Here is a 15,652-nt window from a genome sequence, read left to right as displayed (position 1 = left end):
GCACGTCTAAAATATACTTGTCTTCTGGTAGCCTCCAGCTGCTCACCATGATGGTCTCTTCTAATTCATGATGTGACAAGCGAAGCTGCATCCCTGCAGAAAAAAGAAAGAACAAAAAATTTCCTAATGTAAGCATCTTGGTGGGCACACGTCTAATAACAAATCTTTTACAATCCTCAATGAACACACACATTGGACAGCTCTGTACAAAGAACTTATGTCCAGTCATTTGGCTCAAACCAAAATAGTGAGAAAAAAATCCGCCCTTCCCTGGCAGCGCAAGCATATTTTAACAGCCTGAGCAACAAATTGTTCTGAAAGTGGCTAAAAAATGCATTCATTACATAAAAGACATCGACTATTCATGCCACCTAAAATTCCTCAAAAGCAAGCAAATAATGTACAAACAAAAATTCCCATTCCCGCACCTCACAGCAATGGCCAGTGCTGCTGTCTCGCTTGAATCCTGCCTTACAAGTGGACCTACTGGTGTCAGCCATGGGGACGGCCATTCAATTGCTTAAACCCACAAGGGCGTTTGTAGATGAAGGCGTAGCCGGCTGGAGGTGGTTGCACATCACTCCCTTTGTCTTCCCTCAATTGTACCATGGCAGGTGGCCGACAAAGTAAACCGAGTGGAGAGGGCAGGCCCAGCCTATAGTCTTTTTCAGCCTCACTGCTGTGCACAATTTGAAAGGCAAAGTTGCTAACGGCCGATTCTTCCGGGGCTACATAAGCTAGATCACAAATTGATGATGGGTGTAGGGGTCAAGTGGATGCAGCTAGCACAGGAAAGGGCTAATTTGTGGAATATGGGAGAGGCTGTCGCCCTGCTGCGAGTATAGTCCGGCTGATGATGATGAAGGATGATTGAATACCAATGAATATTTCACTTTTCTTACCCTTGGTGCAAATCGCTGCACAGTCCCATAAATGTTGGTTATAAGAGTATACATCTGATTAAGAATGAGAGGGCAAAGACTACGCTACTGGCATGATGCAGCAGCGTCAGTGTTAAGTGAAAGAATAAATTCCGGTTCCTTGCTTACAATGTCGCTGGATCTATGCTATCTTCCAGTAGAATGCATGAGAACTGGTGTAATGCCCTCGCACAAAGTGTCGACGTTAAGGAACATGCACAACATGTTCTTCCAGAGAATGAAAAATTCCAAAGTAGTGGTAATGACCATCGCTCATCACTGCTGGATCACTATGCCTATGCGTCTTTAGTAATTTTCTAGAATCCGTGGGTAACTCTGGATGGTATGGCTTCAGCACTTTAAGCAGGGAATGCAGGTGAGAAGCAGGCAGTTGGCTATTAATTGGCCACACGCGCAAGTCGTGCTCTAGACATTGAGTAGCGGAACCAGACTAAGGTGTCATCCTATCTTCATAAACCACCAACTCCTCACTGTCAGAAATCCGCGACAACTCTTACGTTGCACTTTCTATGTCAGGGATGCTGCTAGCGGTGCTAAAATCTGACAAGTGAGAACTGCGGCTTTCAACTGCGTCTTCGACCGGCGCTGATAAAGAGGATAAAATAACATTATGCGATGAAAAGGCATCTTGAAACTGTTCTGCTTCTGTTGCGCACAATCTGCTGCCATGACCATTATCAAGACTGACAACTGCCAAACAGGGTAGCATTTCGTGATGCGTACCCGCAAAAGCCGGCTCTCACCATCGTGGGTACCCTTGACGAAAACGGTTTTCTAGTTCGTCGTGAACAGCCTCTGCTGTTCTTCGGCGTCGTTGCCGAAAGGACACCTCGATTAGCGAACACTTCATTCTCCTCATGATACAACGAATGTAGCACTTTATCAAACTATCACGAAGGGCATGGGTAACATATATACACTACTGGCTTTGTGCCAACCAACACAGGTCACAGCACAACAATGCAAGTCTAGAAATCACTCACCATTGCGGTCATCCTCTGGGCAAGCCTTTGTTGTTTCAGCTGAATTCCAGTGAAACCACAACGAAACACAGCAGTGCGGGCACGACGACCGCCAAAAAACTGTACTAGAAGAACAAAAAAAATTACCGACGATTACGTTACTTCCTAATGCGAAATTTGAGCGCAGCAAATAAGCTTTTTCACCTTTTCGATAGTGAGTCAACCCCAGCTGCGGAGTTGGTTTCAGGGACAACGCCGCCGATGCCGACACAAACAATATGATACCCTCGCTTCCGCAGCGCTAAGAACCAGGTCTAGCCGTGGGAAGGTGGTCACGTATTCGTCGACGTGCCGGGGTCTACGTGAAATAACCGGCGCGTCGGCAACTGAAGAGCACCCTATCCGCCACACAAGAACAGAGGGGGGGGGGGACCCTTTCCTCCTCTTTCCGCATGGCGGCGACGGTGTTCTATGCAGTCACGTTATCTTGACTCTCTAGCGGCGTCAGCGGCATCCAGCGGTATCAGTCGGTCGCTGCTAGCGCTGGGGGAATGAAAGGGGGGCGGAGCTGGTTACGAGGCCGACGACAACGCCGACGACGACGCGAAACCAAGGAACGGACGCCAAAGAGCTGCGCTCTAAAACGTGAAAATCTTGCCACGACTGCCGCTGACACGCGGGTTCTCGGACCAGCGCACGCCGCAGGATTGGAATTTGGCTCTCGGCGCGGCCGCGAGTAGCCGCGGTTTGGATTTGGATTTGGACCATTAGACTGTAGGGCGTCAGTGAAACCAGAAATAAATTTCTTCGGCAGTTTTAATTTTATCTGCCTGTTTAATTAAAAACAAAGTAATTCCAGCTGTTTAAAAATATTTCAGATAGAAATATATCTTTCTACCTTAGTGTCACCATTTGCATACACACCACATGCAAACTTGCACTCGAAGTAAAAATTAATAAACAAATTAATACTCTCGTGGTGAGGGGAAGTGATCTGGTACCGGCTTTTCTATTTGGGCTTCAGAAATTGCCAGAGAGGGCAGATAATTAACCTATAGCATGAATGTTATAGCAATGTATGTGGTTCAACATTTATTCATCATTTGACAATATTGCTGCAATGTGAAAAGACCACTTTAGAGCAACGTTATCAGCATGTTGCTTGGTAACATTGCAGCAACATTATCTAATGTTGAAGAATGTTAGCGCAACATAGTACAACATTGGCAATGTTGTGGCAACGTTGCAGTAACATACTGTGCTCCTAGGGAAGCAGCAAGGCTCTATGGTGAGGCAGCTATGACATATAATGTTCACCAGCTGCTGCACCTTTCTAAGGCTACGCGCATGTTTGGCCCATTATGGGGTGTGTCCACGTTTCCTTTTGAAGATGGGATTGGCCGTGCACTGCGGCTTGTGTCAGCAGCCAAGCTGGTGCCTATGCAGGTCTCTGAGCGGTGCATAATGCAGCAGTGCTACCGAAGCTTAGAAAGAAATTTGGAGCTCCCAGCTCATTTGGCTTTTGCCAAGAAAAATATTGGCGCTCAGCACACAAACAGCTACCAGACATGTGCTCTAGGTGTGCCACACCCTGTTCCTTCATTTCCCGAGCAGCTAAAAATGATTTTCAATTCACACTTTGGCTGCATTCCTCAGATGTCTAGGTACTTTCGAGCACAAATTGGCAGCATTATTATACACAGTTTGGATTATTTGACTCCAAAAAAGACCTGCTCTTGTTATGTTAAAATGGTAGACGGCTCATATTGTTATGTACTTGGAATTTATGAGATTGCAGACTGTATATATTTTCACTCCCAAAGGCTTCTTGTTTCACCACTTGTATTTGATGTCCTACATATCATGCAGTGTCAGCACCCACCGGCTGATCAGAATAATTGTTTGCACTCCCTTGATGATGTGTCTCTGCAATGTGTTTTCTTTAGTATTAATAAGGTTTCATATTTGTGTGAAGTGCCCAACCAGAAGGAAAGAAATTGATCTGGTAGTGATGTATGATGTGCAGTTCATGAAGGTAGTTTCAGTGTATTTTTATTTTTGTATTTTTTTAGGGTAGCTCTTCAGTGTGTTTAACTTTTTTCAAACTTGTGGCCATGAAATTCATTGCAGTTAGCAGCAATTACACCAATCTTCAGATTGTGACGGGAGGTTGCTCCATATTGTCACACTGTCAAAAGTTTGTCGTCAGTTATAAATTCAGCACGGCCACAAGCGGCAGGCATTGTCTTCGACGACCGCCAAGCACGCTTGTTGCTACGCCGCTGCCGAGTCGTTCAGTTCTTTGCGGGTGTGAAAAAGCCCAACAGTGTTTTTTTGGAAGCCGTTTTGCTGTCTACCTGACTGCCAAACTGCAGCCATCACAACTACGTGACAATATTACACTAATCTCAAAGTTTCTTTTATTCTTGGAACATTTATGCTTCAAAGTATTTAGTGCAAATAATGCAAGAGAGAACACATTGCCATGTATGCTGACAAAGTCTGTTGATGGGATTTATATGACATAAGTAGAGGCCGGATTTTTAGGCACCAAGAAGGCATGTTTTAGGCGCCAAAAATAGGTGGTTAAAATTTGATTTTAGGCACCTAAAAAGAAAAATAGGCACTATAAACTGCATCAAAATTGCACTTATCAGATCCGAACATCAGCACGCAATATCTGCCATATAAAGTAAAAACAGCCGGAATGATTTGAGATCTTAACCATTGTGTGCGAACCTTAGAAGCACTCTTTTTAAAGCTGTCGTGAAGCTTTTCGTACAACACGCATGCTTCAGCAGAGCAAAAGAGATGGTTACAAAGCCTTTTAAAATGCGTTGGCATACCTGGAAACAAACAATTTGCTTGTCGTGCACAATAGTAAAACAAGAGGCCATGCATTTAGCAATTGATGCAAATGTGAATTTAAAGCATCCGACATGTGTTCAGAGTCATTCTCATAGGAATTAAACTTATCTATTGTAGGCATGCACGGTGCTTTAACATTAATAAATGTGTCGCCATTTGTGTAAACTGCATTTTATATTTAGTGGCTCCAAGTGTCGGAAGTCACACGGACTTAAAATGGTGCTTGCTATTAGAAGGGTCTGGAAACCATAAGTACGAGATGCTAAAAATGTAGCCGCTGAGTGCTGGTGATGATTTATATGCTGAAAATAATTATATAGTTCAGCACGGGCCTACGTACATCCACTGGGGATTCATAATAAATAAACACCGTTCATATAGTAATCACTGCTAAAGTAATTCGATTGAAGGGTTGAGATAATATGACATAGGAGTGACGCCAAAAGAGTGATATTCATACAAGCATCAAACATTGTTTGAGTGCATGAATGTGTTCCGTATGCACGCACGACTGGCACGGCTCTCATCTGTCCAGTGCGGCCTGCTCCAAGAAAACTGCCCCCAAAGGCTATTTGATTAGGATGACATGCAGATGAGGCACAAGGAATGATTATAAGGCAGGTTACCAATATGGCAAATTTTATCCAGTTAAAATTTATCCAGCCAGCTTATGGAACAATTTGCAGTTGGTTTCAACTCGAACCCACTGGGAATTATGTGGACGAAACTTACGTACTTCATGTACTTTCCAAAATGTAGCACCATCTGGTGAACTACCATTTTAACGGCCAGAGTTTACAAGCTGTAACTACAACACGGCAGAAACAGGAAAAAGGTTATTTCGATACTTTTGGCTGATGTGGTTGACATTGTCTACACAGTCGGCGTTGGAGTAGTGTTCACCACACCCAACTGAAGAAGTCATTTAATGTTGCCATGTGTGGGTTGAACTCGAAACCGAAATGGATTCGAAAACAAAGAGAACCTGAAAACAAAACCACAACGTATATCAGGGCCATTTTCTTCAAAATAGGGCATATTTAGGCACCAACGCTGGAAATCGGCATTTATAGGCGCTGACGCCCAAAATAGGCATTTATAGGCACCATCAAATGTGTATTAAACATGTCGTATGTAAAAATGGTGCGCCTATGATGCCTTGAAAAAAATAGGCATTTGCCTAAAATGTGGTCTCTAGACATAATGATATACCTGGCCTTGCAGCCTGTTAGTATGATGCTTTGTCATCCTTGTTTTTTCATGTGTTTAAAATGTTTGCTGCTTTTAAGTGTAAAGAATAATGCACGTTCCTGTCCAACATTTATTACTCCCTCTGCTTTGTTGTTGTGGCCTAGTGTGTGTAATAAATCATGTTTGTTGATCACATCACATCACTTTATTTTCCTTAAAGACCCTTTTCCAGGGTGTTACATAAGGGGTGGGGTTTACAAAATGCAGGAATCAACAGTGCTTGAAAATGATGATGAACATGTTATGGCAGCAATATTATGGGGAAGGCCGTTCCAGTCAGCTGCTGCACGAGAAAAAAATGAGTTGGCAAAAACAGTGGTACGGCCTCGTGGACGCAAAACTTGAAGAGAATGACCGATTTGTTGGGACCTACGTTGTGGAAGTGCGCAAATGTATGGTTCTTGTTTTAGTGGTGAATAAAAGAACTTGTGAAACAGGACAAGACTGGCTATGCGACGGCGACTAGAAAGATTAGCTAGACCTGACTACGATTTGAGGGATGATATGCTGACGTCGTACTAGTATGAGGAGTGCATGAATCTGATAGCCCTGTTTTGAACAGATTCGATAGCGTGTGTTAAATATTCTTGATAAGGGCTCGAGATGGGTGATGCGTATTCAAGTTTAGTTCTAATGAATGAGATGTACGCTTGTAGTCTTACGTGTTGTGGGGCTTCCCGTAGGTGACGTTTTAAGAAACCTAGTGTTTTATTAGCATATGATATCAGGTTAGTCACGTGCAAACGCCAAGATAAATCATTAGAAATGGTGACTCCTAAGTATTTATATGACTGGACAAGGTCAACTGGGGAATTGCAGACTGTGTATTTGAAAACAAGAGGATTTCGACGGCGGTGAAAGGACATGCACTTGCATTTGTTAGAGTTGAGCATCATCATCCACTGGGAGCACCAGTCTTGCACATGGCGCAGGTCTGCCTGAAGGGATTCTTGGTCAGAATGGTTAGTCACTGAGCGATAAATGACGCAATCATCGGCGAACAAGCGGATGTGACAAGAGACATGCTGGGGTAAATCATTAATGTATATGAGGAATAACAAAGGACCGAGAACAAAACCCAGTGGGACACCAGAGGTTACTGGAAGCGGGTTGGAAAGTTGGTTATTGATGACGATGGACTGAGAGCGATGCGTGAGGAAAGCTTTAATCCATGCAATTATGTTCGGATGTAGGTTCAACTGGGAGAGTTTAAGAAGCAAGCGTTGATGAGGTACTTGTCGAATGCCTTAGCGAAATCTAGGAAAATGGAGTCAGTTTGCAGGTAAGTATCAAGGTTGGCGTGAATATCATGTAGAAAAATGGCTATTTGAGTTTCGCAGGAGAACCCCTTGCGAAATCCATGCTGTGATGGATGGAAGAAATTATTTGAATCCAAAAATTGCATGATTTGAGAGTAAATGACATGTTCCATGATTTTGCACGGTACACTTGCTAATGAAATAGGGCGATAATTAAGAGGTGAATCAGCACTACCTGATTTGTGGACGGGAACGACCTTCCCCACTTCCCAGTCGTCTGGAATGGTACCTTCGGAGAGTGATTGCGAGAACAATCCTCAAAACCTCAAAGCCTCAAAACTGGCTGCACTTATTTTTGATGCAGCGTTACATGTTCCATGGGTGTGTTCCGGGAACCAAAATTCTGTTACTGCTGTCAATTAAGTTGCCGTATACCCTACAGTGATACGAAGAATTTTTACGGAAATGCCTTTCAAAGAAGGTCCTCCAGCCAGTGGAGCTGGCCAGTTGGTGTGATGTGATGGTTAATCCCCATTCACTTAGTGTGACATACAGGGGGCTGGGAATTAACTGCATAGAGATCATGAATCGAGCGTCAAGGAATATGTTCACTTGACATCGCGGTGCTAGGTGGGCGAGTTTAATGTTTTCAACGATACACATCGCCAGAGAGAGAGAGACTCTTTAATGAAATACAGAGAGTTTAGCCGGCGTTTCAATATCGCTGGCATGCTAGTCTGCGTAGGGAGGGGAATTTGGGAGATAAAGACTGAAGGAGAGCCGCACATGAGTTGTGCGGCTTCTCATGACAACACAGATGCCTCGAGGGGACTTCAGTGTACTCACTGCACTTGGCTTCAACAGTCAATGCAAGTGCAGGGCGCTTTCCTACTTGGTGAAAATTATTTAAATAGAAACGTCGCGCCATGGCCTATATAGAGCTATGGAAAAAAAAAATATTGGCGCTGTCGTTCAGCGCGAGCAATTCGCTGCACGTCTTTGCCGCGCTTATAGCGCTGTGCGCTGCATTCAGTCACCTTAATCCCCGACTGAAAGGTGCGCTGGCGTATGAATTCCGCGTGACTACGAAAATCGGTGCGGGCACGCGCCCCCGCGTAGAATATGGGCACTGGTTTCGTTTCCCGATCGAGGAAGCTCTGGACGATCGAGCATGCATGCAGCGTCGCCACCTTGCTGAAAGGATGATCGAGGATCGAGGGAAGGCTATGCGTAGTAAAAAAAGTTAATTCCGACTGGCGCAGTTCCTGGCCGATGTATGCCGCACACAAACATGCGTACGTGTACTGGCTATCAGATAGGCAAATCTGCCCTGATAGCGGGCGGGTTCACTGCACGCGGTGCGCAGCATATGCATAGCGGAAAGGTCGAACATAATCAGTTTTGAGTTTGAAGTATGATCGACGTACGTACCGATACCACATTTGCTCTACTTTTTGCGCGCAACGCGCACAAACGCGTTAAGCTAGAATTAATTGTGCAGCACCTTTTAAAAATTCATTCGCCTCAATTGATGGTTCTCCCTAGATTAAAATTAACTGCGCAGCTAACACACATTTTTTTTTTCACCTGGCCGTAGTTTATGCCGTGCGCCTGGAATCGTCTGCGCCGAGGACGAGGGAAGAAAAGTCAGCAAAGCCGAATAGCGGCCGGCCGTCTTTGCATGGGTGGCCATATATACCCAGACAACACCAAACATCCTGAGGACGTCCTCAAATGGTACAAATGTTTTCAAGGCTTCTAAAACATCCTCAATATGTCCTCATAATGTCCTAGGTTGGATTGTCCTGGAAACGTACTCAGAACGATGTCCTCAGGTCATACGGGTGGGTTCGTGGTCCTCAAAATGTCCTCTCGAGGACATATCTGCGAACACGCATGCATGAAAATCACCAGCAAAATAATGCATGCAATTTGAATTCTAATATATAGCTCTATGCTGTCCTAGTTTTCCAGATGCATTACTGCGCGGCGCTAGTCTTTAGTCTGAACAGTTTCTCTCCCTTTGACAACCTCATAAAGAAAAGGTTTGTTTGGTTAACGACAGCAAGCCTAGTCCGCAAATTTCTGCGCGCGGAAACAAGAGTAACCGCAATCAGAATGCTGCGCATTCATGCAGGCTTTTTAATGTAAATACGTTCTACTTGAACAAAGAGCATGCTTGCTGCGCACGAAGTGCAAACGACACAGAAAAAAGTTTGGGCTGCTCCGATTCGGGCACGGGTAATGCAACGTCGTACAACCCGCATCGCTGCTGGTTGATGCCCTGTGAAAATCGTTGAGTTCTGGTGTCTCGATCGCAGTTACGAATGCCGTTCTTTTATGCGATGATGTTATTGTGTTTATCATTTCTGCTAATCGTTTCCAGCCCTCCTAAAAACGTTGATGTAAACAGTGCCGCTAGCCATGCCGCTAGCTTTTCCTTTGGCGAAAGAGCCCGAGCCACAGGCTTGAATTCTGGTGTGCTGGTGTGCTTGGGGCCCATCTGTGTGTTGCTTGTAGACAAATTTCGATAAATAGTTTGCATTTTCGCAATAAAAAAATTGTTTTTCATAGAATCAATCGTTCCGTGCCTCATAAAATCGCATGCCTACCGCAAAGTCGTCATCATCATTATTGTGTGCGGCCAGTTTGAATTCAAGCCAAGCCTAAGCCTGCATCCACAACATCGACTCACGCAAGACGCAAGTTACTCGCACGTGCGCGTTGTTGTGCGCAAATCATGAATACCCGCAAAAAGTGAGTGAGGCCTTTGTATATTTTCACCATATGTGCCGATAGTCATGCGCGGCAATGTTGCCGCATTAGGGGACGAAGCGTTGACGCTAGCCTGTGCTCGCTGCGTGTGCCGAAGCTGATCCTGATCAATTGCCAAAACAGTGCAACCAGTTTGAGTGTGAATTCTGTGTGTAAGCAAACATTCTTTGCCAGACAGGACGTGTCGAGGCCTCGTTTCAGAAGCGAAGGCATTGAACCTGGGGCAGTATTGATTTTGTAGATGCAAGCGCTGATTGCAGTCAAGGCCATTTTTCTCAGGTTGATGGCTAGGTTGGTTCTGAAGCGGATCACGAACGCGATGACGAGGGCATAGCGACTTTCGACGTAAGCTTCAAACGTGGCAGTAGAATCTGGGTCGTCGCATGCCGCTGCCACGTCGCTTTTGGAAGTGCTGCGCAGCCGCTGGTGTTTTTCTTCACTTCCTTCATCGGCGAGAGCTTAGTGGTTTAGCTAAGCTCTCCGACTCTAAACTCCGAACTCTCTCCGAGCTCGCTAAACTCCGAAAAAGTCGAGTGACCTTTCCGAAATGTCGGGAGAACAGTACCGTCGTTTAGGTGTAGAAGCAGGGATACATGTTGCAGTGATTAACTTTTATGGCAGTTGCTCATGCTGAAGGGCACTGTTGCACTGTAAGTTGTAACTTGTATGTTCAAATATTACAAGTCATATTTGCAGCACATTATTGTACTAGTAGCATTAAGAACGTTTTGCTTCCGCGCTTGAATTCTTGAACTGAATTGCACATAATCAACTGCTGACTTTCCATTTATATTTCTTTAGGCAGCACAGAAGACAGCAGCTCAGAAGAGACGTAAAAAGACCGGCGCAGCGCACAGGGATGGCGGCAAACAGCAGTGAAGCAACTGAAGAGCTCAGCAAATAAATGATTTTCATGAATTTTTCGCATTTTTTTCAATGCAGCTTGCCCAGCTATAACCTCCTCAGAATGTACTCAAAACATCATATAATAACCTTCTGAGGCTGTTCGGAGGATGTCCTGAGGCCGGACACGAGGACCTTTTCAGTACATTTTGAGGATCATTTGAGGATGTCCTGAGGATAAAGAATGTCCTCAGAAAAACATCCTCAGTATGTCCTCAGGATATTTCTGTGTTGTCTGGGTATGCTTCGCACGAAACGCAGAACTACTTCAGTTATGCGAACCGCTTGGTTGGTACGCATCAGTTGTCAAGTTCACTACGAGACAACGTTTACCGTCCAATATTGATATATGATATGTGTACAGTTTTGGCGAAAATGAGCCAGGATCGAGTGAAGCCGGCCGGATGAAGCTAAGCATATGATCGAGAGCGCGAGCTCTACAGCGATTCATGGCCTCCGTGCAAAGAATTTTCAGGCACTATCGGAAGGGCGCGCAGCTCACATATACTTAATGCGTGCTTGCAAGAATCATGCAATTTGCACGAATATTGTATGTGTTTGAGCATACGTACGTGTGTTTCAGCTATGTCCCCGCTAATTTCGTAAGCTGCTTTCTGGCCAAATAAATCTCCACCGGTGAGCGGTTGTGCTGGTACTACAAGATGTGTGCTACACAAACCGATTAAAACGTACAATTAAGCTTCTTGCCAGTATTATAACTTTCCCGAAGCGATTCGCAGCTATGCCGGTGATGGTCGAAGCTAACGTCGCCCGCAGACACAGCAGCTGCATGCAGATTTCTGCAGGACCGTCAGAGTCACGCCGGTAAACACAGCTGCTAATGGAGATGCCTTCAGCACCGTCAGAGTCGTGCCGGTACAAACAGACGTGCTGATGGAGATCCCTTCAGCACCTTCAGAGACGCGCCGGTGCAAACAGAGCTGCTGACGGAGATGCCTTCAGCACCGTCAGAGTCGTCCGGTACAAACAGAGGTGCTGACGGAGATCCCTTCAGCACCGTCAGAGCCGCGCCGGTGCAAACAGAGCTGCTAATGGAGATGGCTTCAGCCCCGTCAGAGTCGCGCCATTGCAAACAGAGCATCCATGCAGATTCCTTCAGGACCTTCAGGAGCATGTAGAGGTGACAGTCAAGAATCCTGTTGGCTCCCTGAAGGAACTTTGAAGGATTTTTTGAAGGAACTTTGAAGGAGATGCTCAGCCGCATCTGCAACATCAACTACGGCATAAAAGTGAGGGACGCAATTCGCATGGTGCTAGCTTTTGTCGTCTCACGAATAATGTACGGGACTGCCTACCTTCACCTTACCCAGTCAGTAATAGTAAAACTAGAATCACTGACACGAGAGGCTTACAAAACGGCGCTGGGTCTCCCAAAGGCAACATGAACATCGCGCCTCATGTCTCTCGGCATTCACAACACGCTCCAAGAAATCTGGGAGGCACAAAGATTGTCACAGCTGAACCGCCTGGCCATCACTCGAGCAAGCCACATCCTTCTAAGCAAGGTGCACCTCACAGTGCCCTACACGGTCGACCAACGGACGGAACTTCCTTTATCGATCCGCAAGAAGATCTTTGTCCATCAAATCCCCAGAAATATCCAATCCACATTTAACGCAAGAGGAGAAACGCCAGGCCAAAAGCCTGCGCAAGAAATTTGATACCACCCGAACACGGTGTACGTGGATGCAGCCGGTTGCAGTCAAGGGCGGATGACCATCGCCGTAAAGAATTTCGAAGGCAATTTGACCAACTTCGCGTCAGTGCGCACGTCCAACCTCACTCACGCGGAGGAGGCAGCCATTGCGCTAGCGCTAAGGACCATTCCACACGCTAATGTACTGACAAATTCACAAAATTCGTGCAGAAATATAAAAAAAGAAATAATCCATCAATCAGATCCCACACTCTTAGCCAAACATCCTCCTAATGAAGCCTCAATCATATTGTTTCCAGGCCACACGGAACATGCGGGAGGGAATGATGCCGCCCACCGGCGCGCCCGAGCTCATTTATACCGAGATTTCCCTTAGCCGACGAGGCAGAGGAACACGTTATACAGCCCATGATCAGCTTCACCGAACACCTACAGGCCTACAGGCAGGCCAGGCAGACATACCCCACACCTCACAAAACCCTAAACAAGGCAGAAGAACACACCCTTTGCCGACTACAAACAGACACTCTCGTAACTCCACTTAAACTGCCCCAAAGGTGCCCCTCACTATACGAACTAGAGTGCCCACACTGTGGAGAAATTGCGACGGCTTTCGCGTGGTGTGGGCATGCCAATTCAATCCTGCCATAGCCAGACTCCCAATTTGGAGCAGTGGGAGGCTATTGTGCACAGCGAGGACCCCGACCAGCAACGAGGACTGGTTCGCAGGCCCACGCTGCGGTGCAGGCCAGTGGGCTGCCGGAATAGGCGGACCACCCAAGGCTCCAGTAATTGCCATTGTTTAAATAAAGTTTACAGTCAACTAATCACTGCGAGCTTCCCTGCTCCGAATGGTGCCCATCTGATATCACCTTCTGCCTCCTGATTTGGTGAATTGCCATAGGCTTCAAGCCTACCTATCCCGTGTTGATTTCTAACCGTGCTTGAGCCTCTGGTCTCAAGCACAGGACCGCACTGCCGAGATTCAGAAAAGAAAGGTTGCAGCCCAATCCTGTCTAGTTCGGGTATGTAAGGAAATCTCCCTCTTCATGGGTTCGCGAACCAAGTTATTGTTCGACGAGTGACGTACCACAGGGAGCGGACAACACCGTTTATAGCGGGCTAGCAGAAAACACAAAAGTGAAGAAGGAAAAATGCACTGGAACCGTGGTACAAGCAAAGCAGCAGCCCCTAGGCTAGCCGAACAACTCAGCAGCGTCCATACTCCCCAAAAGGAGGAATGGTTCTAAAACCCACGCTCGGATGAAACAACCAGACGCTCCAGCACACTGCGCGACGATAGTCGAACCTCCACTGAACACAAATGTGACGTCCTTTGGTGTCCCTGCCACTCACGTCACGTACTACTGTCCCGCTGCCGCTAGCCCACGGTAAAAGAGCCCGGAGAGGCGTCCTACCGCTGAACGAATGCAAAACTGTGGACGTCTGGCCGTCGGCTGGACTGCGCCGCCGGAACAGCGAAGTGCGCGGAGAGTGCTCCCGCGCTGACCTCCCCAGTGAAGGTCCCTCTGGGCCTCTATGTAGCCTCTGGCAAGAGGGCACGCATGCTCACCGCGCTGGCCGTGAATAACTTGTGGGAAGTGCGCGGGGGCATTGCACACGGATGCACCCATTCGCATCCGAAAGACCCATGGTGACTTCTGCTCGGGTCCCGCAGCCGTTTGCGTGGAGCTGTAGGGCGCCATGTCACCCCGCCCGCTCCTCCCTCGAAGACTGAACTCGTCAGTAGCAGGAAAGGCTGCCTGCAGCCGCGAAAACGTGGCTAAAATTCGACGCCCAGGAGTCGGTCCTGATGACCATCGGCACTCTTGGATCGCCAGCGGTGGCGACCTCCTTGCAAATCAGGAGATACTACTAGCGCTGAACGGATGCAAGCCCTACTTGCCAGACTACTTGTAGCTGTGACGGATGTCTTCTACAGCTACGTCGCTTTCGGGGCCGCTTCTGCTGGCCACTGACGAACTCGGCGATAATGGGCCTCCGACGAACTCTGCAGCGGCGGCGGTCAGAGGAGCCGTGCGTCGCAAACTCTGCAGCGGCGGTGTGCAGAGGGGCCGCGCTTCGCAGACCCCTGTCGAACCTCGCTGCCTCGGCGAGAGGTCTCTAGATTATCGCGGCAGGATGTGGAGAGGCAGCTCCTCGGAGGTGAAGCACCTAGGTGTGTAGACATGCCGTCTAATCTCGTACAGGGCCCCAATCGATTCCCCGAGGAAATCGTTGTACTGACGTGCTTGGGCAACGGATCTTGTGAGGATCTCTGCCTCTAGAAATAGAACATAGGGGCCAAGTCCCAGAGTCCAGATCCTCGTTCTAAATTCATTTCATTTATTAGGCCCTCAAAGGCCTCATTTAAGAGGTATTATTTATTTATTATTATCTATTTGAACATACTGTTAGTCCCTTCTTGGGACTGTTACAGGAGTGGATTTATAAATAACAAGATGCAAGTTAACAACACAATAAAACAAAAGCCAGCAATCAGGTTTAAAAGACAAGAAATCAGCATTCATATGCGGAATCACATCGAATGAAAAACAGAAAACGGAAGAAAGCCAACTCCGGCCTTCAAAACATGTGTTCAAACACGTATCAAAGTATTCATTAATACAATCATACATTTGGTACATAATCGAGTGAGCAAAAAAAAAACCAACATAAAACCAATACAGACTATGGATGGTCATCAATTCTGGCTTGATGACAAAACTGATGAGACTGCAAGCTCCATGAATTTCTCTAAGGAATGCTGCGCAGTTATAGATTTATCTAGGGCGTTCCATTCTCTTACTGCTCGGGGAAAGAAAGAAAAATAATATGTGTTGTTAGCACAAAAGTATTCATTAGTCGTAAAATCATGCTTGTGACGTGTGCCTCTAGAACGGTTAAAACTAATGTAAGTAGCAGGATCCATGTTGAATGCATTATGAATTAATTGATATAAAAACTTGAGTCTATGAAGCGTTACGCGACTTGATAATGTGTCGAGGCCTGCGC

Source organism: Amblyomma mixtum, chromosome 5, assembly GCF_055824585.1.
Source record: "Amblyomma mixtum isolate Tamu chromosome 5, ASM5582458v1, whole genome shotgun sequence".
NCBI lineage: Eukaryota > Metazoa > Arthropoda > Arachnida > Ixodida > Ixodidae > Amblyomma > Amblyomma mixtum.
Note: the sequence above shows the minus strand (reverse complement) of the source record.